Genomic DNA, 12,781 nt, shown 5'->3' with positions numbered 1-12,781 from the left:
CGTTTCGACCGTAGGAGGTCCGTTTCCTCTGTTTTGCGGTACGCCACACCCCTCCCGATCAACAAGACCCCCGTTTCGACCGTAGGAGGTCCGTTTCCTCTGTTTTGCGGTACGCCACACTCTTCCCGATCAACAGGACCCCATTTCGACCGTAGGAGGTCCGTTTCCTCCGTTTTGCGGTACGCCACACCCCTCCCATGAACACGACGCATTCCGTTGCCTCCCCATGAACATGACGCATTCCGTTGCCTCCCCATGAACACGACGATGACGCTGTTTCTCCGTTCCGACCTAGCCATGTACACGAGCCCTCGTCGTACGTATGCGCGAGTAGGCGTTCGAGACCCTGCCCGTATGTACGTACGTGGCCGTATTTTCTTTCTTTTACCATGGCCGCTGTACGTACGTGTACATGCTACGTGCGCGCCTCTACTACGACACGTACGCGCCTCTACTACGACAGGTGCATGCCTCTATATCGACCAGTATATATGTACATACACGTTCGCGACCAGAATGACAACGCTACGTACGCTTCGACTAGGTGGGTCCTGACTGTCAGGCACTTCCTTTCCTGCGAATATGTAGCTGGGGGGTCCCAGCAGTCAGGGGGGTGAATCGTTTTGGGTTTTTTTGCCCGAACGCACTTCCTTGCGTGCGCAGATGTAGCTGGTGGGTCTGAGCAGTCAGGGGGGCGAATCGTTTTTTTGCCCGGACGCACTTCCTTGCGTGCGTAGGTCTAGCTGGTGGGTCCCAGTAGTCAGGGGGGAAACGTTTTTTCGCGAAATACGGTGGCCCGTCTGGTGGGTCCCTGCTGTCAGGTGGAGGAATCATTATTTTCCGCGTAATAAGGAGGCACTTCCTTGTTGCCGCCGTGGACCCAGCTGTCAGCCTCTCCACGTACAGTCCACGTCCGATGGAAGTCGTTCCTTGACCACGTTGACCACGCCGCGCCAAGAGCACCAGGGCGGTGGACGACGGCGAGGCCTAGGAAGGGGACGACGCGGAGCCGGTGAAGACGCGGCAGTGGATGCCTACGCGGAGAGGAGTATGAGGGTTCACTCGTTCGGCTGCGGTTTGAGGCTGCCGTCGCCGCAGGGCCTGGCCAGCGGTGGGAATAGTAGGGGGCGGTGAGGCCTCCGCGGCAGCACAGCCGGCCACGAGAGGCAGGAGCAGGCGGCACGACCGGCGCTGCTTTGGGCGGCTGGAGCAAGAAGACCAGAGGTTGAAGAAGCACTACGGCCGTTGGATGGACATCGTACGGTCACTGGAGCTAGAATCGTTCATATTGACTAAGTTGACAGAGCCCTCCATCCCCGTCAACTTAGTAGGCCCACAAGTCAGCCTCCCACCAAGGTGGGTTCCAGCTAGCAGAGGGAGTATTCATTTTTTGTGCGTAATAAGGAGGCACCTCCGGTGGGTCCGAGCTGACAGCGGGGGGAACGTTTTTTTCGTGAAATACGGTGGCCCGTCCGGTGGGTCCCAGCAGTCAGGGGGGAAACATTTTTTTCGCGAAATAAGGTGGCCCGTCCGGTGGGTCCCCGCTGTCAGGTGGAGGAATAATTATTTTGCGCGCAATAAGGAGGCACTTCCTTGCGGCCGCCGTGGACCCAGCTGTCAGCCTCTCCACGTACAGTACTCTTCCGATGGAAGTCGGTCGTTGACCACGTTGACCACGCCGCGCCGAGAGCACCAGGGCGGTGGACGACGTCGAGGCCTAGGAAGGGGACGACACGGAGCCGGGGAAGACGTAACAGTGGAAGCCCGCGCGGAGAGGAGTACGAGGGTTCACTGGTTCGGCTGCGGTGTGAGGCTGCCATCGCCGCAGAATAACAGGGGTGTGGGTGAGTGGAGGGATGGCATGACCAGCAGTGGGAGTAGTATGGGGGCGGTGAGGCCTCCGCGGCAGCACAGCCGACCACGGGAGGCAGGAGCAGGCGGCACGACCGGTGCTGCTTTGGGCGGCTGGACCAAGAAGACCAGAGGTTGAAGAAGCACTAGGGCCGTTGGATGGACATCGTACGGTCACTGAAGCTAGAATCCTTTATATTGACTAAGTTGACAAAGCCCTTGGTACGCTCCAACTTAGTAGGCCCACAGGTCAGCCTCCGAAACGGTGCGCCCCAGATGTCAGGGGGAGGAATCATTTTTTGGGCGGCCGAAGCTAAGAATATCCGAGATTGAAGAAGAAGCACGACATCTGTTGGATAGACATCCAACGGCCACTGCTGCTAGAACCGTGTGTTAACTATAATAAGTTGACAAAGCCTTGCATACGCGTCAACTTATTTTTTAGGGGACGCGTCACTTAGTAGGCCCACAAGTGTGTGGCAGAGAACTTATAGCCCATTGCGTTTTGTAAGAATGTACAGCCCATTTTTGAATTCTAATGGAATTTACAACATCCCATTTATAGTTTGTTAAAAGTACAACCCATTTTCTAGCTAGGACAACGATTAATAATTCCAACCAACCATTGAAGACAGAATTCAATAAAATTTCCCACATTTTGATGGGATCTGAAATATTTTTATCCCGAAATTTCTAGTCAGATTAAATATAAATTTGTATTACATAAAAATCAAACAAAACATTGCGCGCGCAACAATGAAAATTTAAGATTTTCAAAATCCATAAATAATATTTTATAAACTAATTTCGTGTTTGGTGCATTTTTTTATAGTTAGTGCCCAGTTTTTATAATTACATCCCATTTATTATTTTTTAAAGCCCATTTTCCTGTTAAGCCTAATGCATCCCTCCTAGGAAAGATTTGCAGCCCAGCGGGGCGAAGAATAACAAGTTGACCTTGCCTGGGTATTCCTCAAAAAGACATATAGCTGGGCTAGCCATTTTCATCTTGAAAAAATTAGTATCTGGGCTGGATATCTGGCCTGGGCTAGACGGGCCACAGCCTGCCCAGTTAATACCCTGCTCTCCTCTGAACAACAATGAAATCATCACCAAGAAAAACTCTGCAGTGCTCACGCCTCAAAAACACAAATACTGCTCGAGCTGCTTGGTCCCAGCTGTCGGCCGCACCTTGTGCAATTCTCTCGTTTATATTGACTACATAGGTTGACAATGGTGTGGGACCGTGATGTCAGGAAACCAGGAGAAAGCAAAAAAAATATAGTTGTACATAATAAGGAGGCACTTGCGTACGTATAGCTATGGCCCTAGTGGGTCCCTAGTGTCATCCAATCAAAATAAAGTCATCTCCTGAATCCTCATGTTCGTTGATGATGTTAACAATGCTCGGCGCCACGGCGAGTGCAACAACTCGAAGGACAACGGAGAGGGCCTCGCGGGCCCTACGGATGGTCTGATACAGCGCCCGCTGCTCATTCAGGAAGCCAGGATCATCGGACACCTATGAGCACCTTCGAGAAACTGAGACGGCATGAAAAGGCAAGGCCGCGCTTGGGAGCTCTGGTTTATTTCAAACCTGTATTAACATACAAGTGTAATTTACTCGTCATCGGAAACAACGCGTAAAATACAGGCGTAATGAAACCGAGGGCCCGAGGTCTGTAAGTAAAACCGGAGGGTTACGCGTGTAATTTGAGAGACCAGTGTATATTTTACGAGCACTGCTATATGGATGACATTACCAGACGATACATGCACGACGTGCGTATCATGCCATCCATGGGCAAGGCTGAAACAGCAGCTAATGGCTGGATTAGCAATCGTCCGAGTGTCATTCATCATTTTTATCGTGTGTGAAGTACTTCCGATATTTTACTAGTCGAAATCGACCAACCAAGCGCGTTCGCCCGAGACCATCTGCTTTAATTTACAAGCGTCAGTTTTACAAGCGGTTTTGGTTGGAAAACGACGATCCAATCATGGCCTAATATCATGAGTTGGTCGGAAGATCATATGGTTTCATGTCTAACCTACCCGACTTGTCGTATAGGCTATGAATGAAACATCAGACGATGAACTTCTTAAGCACGGAAACAACAGAAGAGGATGATCTTCTTAACAAGCAAATCACTGGCATTAGATCGACATGCAAAACAATACGAAGCATTATTCTCAGGAGGCACGGTGAACAGCTCGTGATGCCGCATGCCACAACATTCCAAGCTCAACTTTGCAATCAGACACAAGGCCTGGCATTACATAGACAATATTCAGAACAAACTCTTAACACAGGAATATCTCAGCAGAGTAACTATTTACTTCTAAACTGAACACAGGAATAGGTAAAAACACTCGACACTGCTCACAGCAAGGGCGTCCCACTCAAAAATATCAAACACATGTCTTCTAGCTAACATCAATGAGCAAATTTTGACAAGGTTTTCCAATTCCAATATATTAAACTAACGTCTTCTTGCTAACGTCAATGATTAAACTTTGACAAGCTTTTCCCATTCAAAATATGTAATGCCCATGATTGTGGAGTCCTGTCGTAGCTTCTTGTACTTGTTTGGGCACTTTTTGCCCAGGGCACTCCATGTGTTGTTAAATTGCCAATGGTCTCTGCAGACTAGTCATGTCACCGGTGTCTAATAATACTCTGTAAAGCTTCTCGGTCATTCCTTCTATAATGTAGCGCAAACAGTGACTGCTTCTTTCTACAAAGTGGAACGACCAACTGGACCCAGTAATGCAGCAGTTTGCCTTGGACACATTGGCTCCTTTTGTGCAGTTCAACTAAAATCGAAGTCGGAATAAAACCGAGCTTTAATTTTGATATCCTTGTAAGCAACAATAGGTATAAGGGAAACAATTACTGAGAAATAACGGTTGATGACTTGTACTCCCAGAAGAAAAGCATCTACTGATCTACTTTATCTTAATGGGAAACAAAGCAGGAGAGTAGCATTCTCCATCAGTGTGATTCATTCATATTGACTGAGACATTATCCTAACAATGCCTTGTTTCAACATGTATAAAGAACGACAAAGCAGAAAAGTACCATTCCTAAAACAATGCAACTGATTCATTTTAACAGAGACATTATCTTAACAATACCTTGGTTAAACATGTAGAAAGAACTACAAAGCAGGATAGTACCATTCCTAACAATTGTTGCAGTTTTGAACTAAGATTCAGTAGTTAATTAATTCTGAGAGTGGCATTGATTAATTTTACCAGCGGCATTAGATTAACGAAACGCATAAACAGTTCCAGGGGAGAGTGGGTGCAACAACAGTATGTGCTTCCATCTACTTATAAAGGGGGTGATGCAGAGTTTTTTGTAACAAAGCAACAAGCATCATGTCTGGGTTGGTCCCATTTTTGTTCACTACTTAATGGGAAAAGACAGCAATACAGTAGCTTCAATTCAACATTTATTTAAAACAGTACCAATACAAGTAGCACAACATCTCAAAGCACACTGCACAATCATGTGGATGAAGGCCTGTACTGACCTTTCATGAGACGGACAAGATAAAATACGAATCTGCCAACACGAATAGGAAATCCAATCTCGTTTTGTGCAGTTGTAGTGAAATCAAGCAAAGTGTTTCGCGTAGCGAAGCAAAATGTCGCAATAGCAACAAGTTGAATAGATATCCCTGTTTAAACAGAGGCAAAAAAGGAATCAATTACTGGCTAATAAAGGAGGATGAAACATGTGGCCACAAAAATAGTAATCCCGCCAATCCCTAACAAGTGTTGCAGTTTTGAAATAAGATTCAGTAGTTAATTCTGAGAGTGGCATCAATTACTGGCTTATAAAGGGGGTGATGCTGAATTTGTTGTAACAAAGCAACAAGCATCATGTCTGGGTTGGTCCCATTTTTGTTCACTACTTAATGGGAAAAGACACCAATACAATAGCTTCAATCCAACATTTATTTAAAACAGTACCAAAACAAGTAGCACAACATCTCAAAGCACACTGCACATCATGTGGTTGAGACCAAGATTTGAAACAACTCGCCACGAAGACTGGAAACAAATCTCGATCTCCTTTTGTGCAGTTCCACCAAAATTAAGCAAAGTCACCGGTGTGACATTCAAGTTGAACTGCACAAAACACTATTAAAACATAAGTGTTTCGAGTAGCGAAGCAAAATGTCGCAATAGCAACAAGTTGAATCGATAGCCCTGTTTTAACAGAGGCAAAAAGGAAACAATTACTTGCCGATAAAGGAGGATGAAACAAATGGTGACAGAAAGAAGCATCTAACTTATCTTGGATGGAAAACAAAGTAGGACAGTAGCATTTCTAAAACGGTTGCATTGATTCATATTAAGAGAGACATTCTCTTGAAACAACATTCATTAAAAAAATGTAATTTACTTTTAACAGTGGCATTGCTTCAATTTTTCGGCGGCATTCTTAGATTAACAACAGCAAAATAGCTGTATGGGACATGCCAGCACCATGTGCGTCCACACGTATAAATGGGTGATGCAGAGTATGTAGCCAAGCAGCATATATGCGCTGGTCCCATATTTGTTCTCTTTGAACCTTCTTCCTATGTGAGGGCATCAAATCTAGTCCTGCACAAACTACCCGACCCCCCAGTTTCTTTCCCTTTTCAACAAAGAGATCGGTTCCTTACAGATGTGTGTACTGGGTTACCCCCCTTTTTCCCTTTTCGACCTACAAAGCGGCTGGATAGCCAGTCTATACTACTTTTCGCCCCTCCTTTCCTCATTGAACCACGTCCTAGATTCTTGATCCAGCCCACCGCACCCTTCTTTCCTCTTTGAACCAAGACCTAGATTCGACTACAGATCGAAAAAGATCCACACGCAGCGAGAGCAACGATGTTGCGATCCAACGAAACGAAACGTTGGTTTCTCTCCGTTTCCATTTTTTCTCCGGAAAAACGGAAACTTTCCACTCCATTTTCATTCCTATTCCAAGGTTGCCCCGTTACAACATTCCATCAAATACAAAGGAAAACTAACACGCATGCTGATGCATCTCAATGATTCACAGATCATAACCAATATTTACTTCACAACTAAAGAAAAAAGTTGTGAGAGCGTGTACGAAAGAAAAACTACTGATGGGGTCACTACGACTTAAACCCTAAACCCTAAACATGATTTAATTTCCTGGCCAGGTAGAACCTGTCGAAGGAAAGACGGCTGGCACCCTCGGATCATACGATGCTTTTGTGCAGTTCCACTAAAATCGACCTGAGCATCCCTGATGGCAAAGATATTGAAGAAGTGTGATTAGAATAATAGTACTGGCACTAGTTCATGAGACATAAACTCATCACAAGTAGAAGCCGGTAGAAGTAGAGAAAGATCGACATGGAGATGGAGCTACGGCAGTGGAGCAAGCCGGCTCCAAAAGGAAGGTGGACTACCTGGGACGTCGGGCTGTAGCTAGAAGGGCGGTTGGGACGCGACATCGGCCCATACCGCGGTGACCCCCGATTGGGACGCACCGACTGTGGGTTTTCTCCCTCGCCGATGTCGACCGCGTCTATGCAGAACATTGTTCCCTTCCCCCAGCTGCGGGATCAGGCCCGTCGTTCTATGCTTGTGAAGAGAGCAACCTAAGCAAGCAGGCTTGTAGCTTAGGCTCCTGCTAGTGTATATATATAGTGGTTTTCTTTTTCTCTCCATATCAACCATTTTATATTGCGTATGTGTCATTCAAGAGTGAAATGATGGTTGCTTCTTCCGACTAACTTACTGTGTGATTTGACTGCTCCTTAGTGGCCCCTACACGTACTCTCCCTATGTGTATGTAACAGTCACACGTACACATGGACGCAAAAACGCGCGCGACGCCCTAATGCATGCATGTCCGAGCACACGACGGAACACACACGGTCACGCTCAAGTGCTCAACCTACACGTGCATGCACACACATACTCAGTCAGGGTGAGCTAGTGATCGTATAAACACCGGAAAATATATATATTGAGTGCAATGAGCGTATTATGAAGTCCACTGACCATATTTTTACAAATATACAGTGACAGACAGTGTATTTATCTCGTTTGAAATTAAGCCATATTAACCGGAGAGGAGGCAGTATGGACTAGCTTTACTTTGCTGTGTCCCGTCAACTTGCTGAACGAGGAGAAGGTTGCAGGACGGGAGAAGCTTGCGCGCGGTGGCTCGCAGGACAAGGAGAAACTTTTGACTAATGCAAGCTCTCCCTCGCTCAGGCGGTGGACGTGCAACAGTTAATTCAGTGTCAGATTGCCAGAAGCATACACTATACTACTAGTGCTATTATTGTTCGACTTCCCGAATAGGCGAACAACCAAGCGCAAAGTTTACTAGTACTACTACTATAGTCTATAAAGGTACGTACTATACTAGTACTAGGAACCGGATGGAGGAGCGTCTGCACTCTTATTATAATTTTAAAATGTGATAAAGCAATCTTCAACACATTTGGTTCTCTTCGAGGGTTCTCGCATGTGATAATGGAAGTTGATTGCATGGAACACTCGCCACAATTCTCGCTTAATTCTGGCTCATATCCTATTACAAATAGTAGCGCTCGGTAATATTTCCTCTTTTTTGTTATTCAGCATGTAAACAGGCCAGCAAACCTTGCGGCGCATCTTCGTGCGAAGCGTGCTTGCTGCACTTTGAATGTGGCCGAGAGCTGGCTTGATGAAACACCTCGCTTCCTACTTTTTTTGCGGGGTACCTCGCTTCCTAGTGACCAGTGTCTTGGCTGATCGTCCTAAGAATGCTTATATATGAATAAAGCTCTCTCATTTACCCGCAAAAAAGATTAAGCCATATTAACCGGAAAGGAGGGAGTATGTACTAGCACTACTTTTTGGTGTGTCCCGTCAACTCGCAGAACGAGGAGAAGCTTACAGGACAAGGTGAAGCTCGCTTACGCCTTTTGACTAATGCAACCTACCCTCGGTGGACATGCACCAGTCCATTCGGTGTCAGATTGTTGGAGGCATACACTGTAGTACCCAACATGCGGAGTACCATCATTGTTCGACTTCACGAAGAGGCGAAGAGCCAAGCGCAGTAGTACGAGTAGTACTACTACTAGAACCGCATGGTGGAGCGTCTGTACTCTTATTTTTTTATCTCTGATAAAGTACATGTTTATTCCGGAGAAGGGCGGAAAACGGCAGCCCAACATGTAATGAATGATATCGATCAACCAACCATGCTCGAATATATCTTGGCCTCCGTGCGAGCTCGTCTGTGTGTTCTCGCTCCTCGTCTCTCTCAAGGAATGGCGGGTTTGCTCTTTGCCGTCAATTGAGACCGGTTTGCTCACACTCCTGTCCCACATGTCAGTGATATGCCAAGAGGAGGTGCGTTGACCGACTGGCCATACGCGTACTTGGTTTCGCACCTTCATACTACTCCTCCCTCCGTCATAGTTTACAGGGCGCGCTTCATTATGATGCATTTATCTCAATGCATTGCCACCACCAGAGAGACTTTAGACGCGTTTGGTTTAATGCTCAATTAATTAGGGCGTGGTAACCGCAATCAAGTCCACAATTTTCTCTCCATGTACTGTACTACTACGGAGTGGAGTAAGTGCATGCATGTGTGTACCCGGGGTGGAAGCACTGCATGCATGTGTGTACGCATTATTCCCTCTAGTAATAGACGCCGTGCTATAACTACCAATGCTATTTTTCAGGCCGATCGCTAGTCGCCTTGGTCCCACAGATTTTTTTTCTTTTTTCTGAAGCGCGCTGTATAAACAGTGACGGATGGAGTAGTATGAGCGGATTCAAAGAAGAGCGTATTGATGGTTGCTTCTTCAGAGCAACTTACAGTGGGAAAGGTGGGGCTTATGATTTGACTGCTCATTACTCACTATTAATGCGGCGCAACGACCGGGCTGAGTCTCCCATGCGGTTGTGCACTACCCCCTCGGTTCTTAAATATACTCCGGAGTATTTGTCTTTCTAGAGATTTCAACGAGTGACTACTCAAATATTTGTCTTTTTAGAGATTTCAAATGGACTGGCACATACGGATGTATATAGACATATTTTAGAGTGTAGATTCACTCATTTTGCTCCGTATGTAGTCACTTGTTGAAATCCCTAGAAAGATGAATAGAGTATTTAGGAACGGAGGGAGTACACATACGAAGCAAAATGAGTGAATCTACACTCTAAAATATGCCCGCTTGAAATTTGTAAAAAGACAAATATTTAGGAACGAAGGAGTATAATTTTGTGCATGGCACATGGACCCGGATGATGAAGAGGCTTCTGGCAATGCTATCAAGCTTCCATCATTTGTTTACATAATTGACGTACTATGCAAATAATTTTCCAGTGACATGAAATTGTACAATGGTGTGAGCTTTCAACTTTTGTTTCGCGTGTCTTGCCATCGATGCTCTTTCGGAAACAATAAAAAACTAACTTCCTTGCTAATGCATGTCAATTATTAGCAGATCAGAGCTAATAATTACATCACAACTGAAGATAGAGTTGTGAGAAGGTGTTAAATTAAAATTCATCCATGCTTTCATTGGCAGCAACGCCCCCCAGCTCTGTCTAAATCAACAAGGCATGTTGGGAAAAAAGTAGCTGTCTGGAGCATGCAACATTTCGATCATTTTGTGCAGTTCCACTAAAATAGAGCTGAGCGTCCCTGTTCCAAAGATATTAAGTGTGATTACGATAATAGAGGACTGCTGATGAAACAATAAACACACAAATAGAAGCCGGTCACCTTTGCAGTCTCTCTTAAGACTAACTAGCTGGAGAAGATTAGGCTCGGAGTTGGATGAGGAGGATAGAGCAAAACCAATCTCCCTTTGTGCAGTCGCACTGAAATGTAGAGACGTTGCCTGTGTGACATTTTAGTACAACTGCACAAAACACTCTTAAGAAAAAAGTGATTTGTGCAGTTCACCAAAAGGTCGCAATAGCAACGAGTAGAAAGGAAACAATTACTGGCCAATAACAGTTGATGACACATGCGACGACAAAAAAGAAGCATATTCCTTGTACTAAGAGAAGATAACAACACGGTTGTGTTTTTCTAAAACGGTGTGAGGACGAGAATGCAATATGGAAAGTACGCCGGACGAGCTACGTTTTGGGCAAAGAACTATGGAAGATCCACATGCAGCGACGTGGGAAGACGGGCAGTGGAGCAAGACCGGAGGGGATACCTGGAGGTCGTCGGGATGTAACTAGGTGAGCAGCAGCGGGCGAAATCTGCGAGCAGGTGGCGTAGGCCCTGCGACGCCGGAGCTTGGTCAGAGAGAACGACGTGTACCGCAGATCAGGACGTGCTGCCTCGGCGCCGTCAAACGGAGAAATGATGCACTTCCTCCCTTTCCCCCGGCGGACGGGATGCGGCCGGATCAGTGGCCAATGGTGAGAGAGAGAGAGAGGCCACCGCACTCCCTTTCCCCCGGCGGACGGGATGCGGCCGGATCAGTGACCAACGGTGAGAGAGAGAGAGGTCACGCAGCCTTGTGTGAGATACTCTGAAGAGCGACAAACCAGGCAAGCAGGCTCCATTGTATATAGTGAGCGGACTACCTTTTTCTCCATAAAAATCATTTTATATTCTGTGTACATGCCATTGAGCGCTATAACTTTATTTAAAAAAATAATGCGGCAACGCATCAAGTCGAACTTTGTTTCGTGCACGCGTGGTACACGACCTCCCTAGGTAAACAACCGCTACATGCGTTCAAATTAGCACGTGGGCTGCCATTTCGTAAAGAAATGAGCTCCACCGTGTACCCGCGCGGGTGTGGCTGGGCATGAAGCGTGAGTACGTGCACGGTGCACCTATTCTCTTCTTGTATACGTACACCACCTACGTGGGGTTGTGTGAGAGAGATACAAACCTAGAGGGATATAGTGTGTGGGTTCTTGAGAGTTGGGGGGGGTCAATCAAAAAATGTAACGTATGCAATGTGTGTGAAATAGAGTCCTGGATATAACACATATATAGAGGGGGCGATCCACGAGAAGAGAGTGGAGGTATCATCGGCTTGAGGTGTCCATAGAATCGAAGAGAGGGATGATGTGTGTGCGTGTGCGCGCGCGCGATCGATAAAGAGTGCCATCGAATTTTTGTGTGCCCACGTCAAAGATATAGAGTGGCTGGCCTACTGGAACGTGAGATGGGACATGTGCAGTTTGTCTCTGTGGCATGGATACCTACCTGCAGCGCTCGACTATCGGTGTGTGGTGGGGGAAGAGGGCGGCCCAATTAACTATAGAGGTACAATGGCTGGTATATGTGCGGAGGAGGAGAGAGGCCTACCTTATGTATTAAGGAGATCGATCTGCCTCATGTATTAAGGGAGATCGATCGGCATCCATGCATATGTGCAGGACAGGAATAAGGTTGGGAGAGAGACAGAGCTAGAGTGTTGGAGGGGGTGGTAGTGGAGTTGCTTCTAACAAATGGTGGGATAGGCTTGCTAGACAAACCGAGGGCACGCCCGCAATATCAATAAGAGAGGAGATGGCTGCTTGTTGTCTGTGCACGTGCATGTGAGAGACGGGTCAGGAGGCATGCACGAATGATGAGGGGGGATGATGTGGCTGTGGTAAGCAGACGTAACTACATAGGAAGATCAATCGCGCTTTGTTAGAGAAAGGAGAGACATAACTTGTGAGGTACGTCGATCGATGGGGGGGTAGTTAAAATCGATCTGGGTATATGTTGGGAGATCGATCGGTATACATGCATGTGTGTGTTAGAAGAAAATGAGGCACGAGGAGAAGGATAGAGAGAGAGAGAGAGGGATGCATGTAGGAGGTGGTACGAGAGGCATACTATATCGTGGGGGGAGGAGTGTGCGAGTACGAGAACGATGAAAACAGTGGTGGGAGTGAGGCATGGATGGTGAC

The sequence above is a fragment of the Triticum aestivum genome, chromosome 1D, assembly GCF_018294505.1.
Source record: "Triticum aestivum cultivar Chinese Spring chromosome 1D, IWGSC CS RefSeq v2.1, whole genome shotgun sequence".
Lineage (NCBI taxonomy): Eukaryota > Viridiplantae > Streptophyta > Magnoliopsida > Poales > Poaceae > Triticum > Triticum aestivum.
This window is presented reverse-complemented; position numbering follows the sequence as displayed.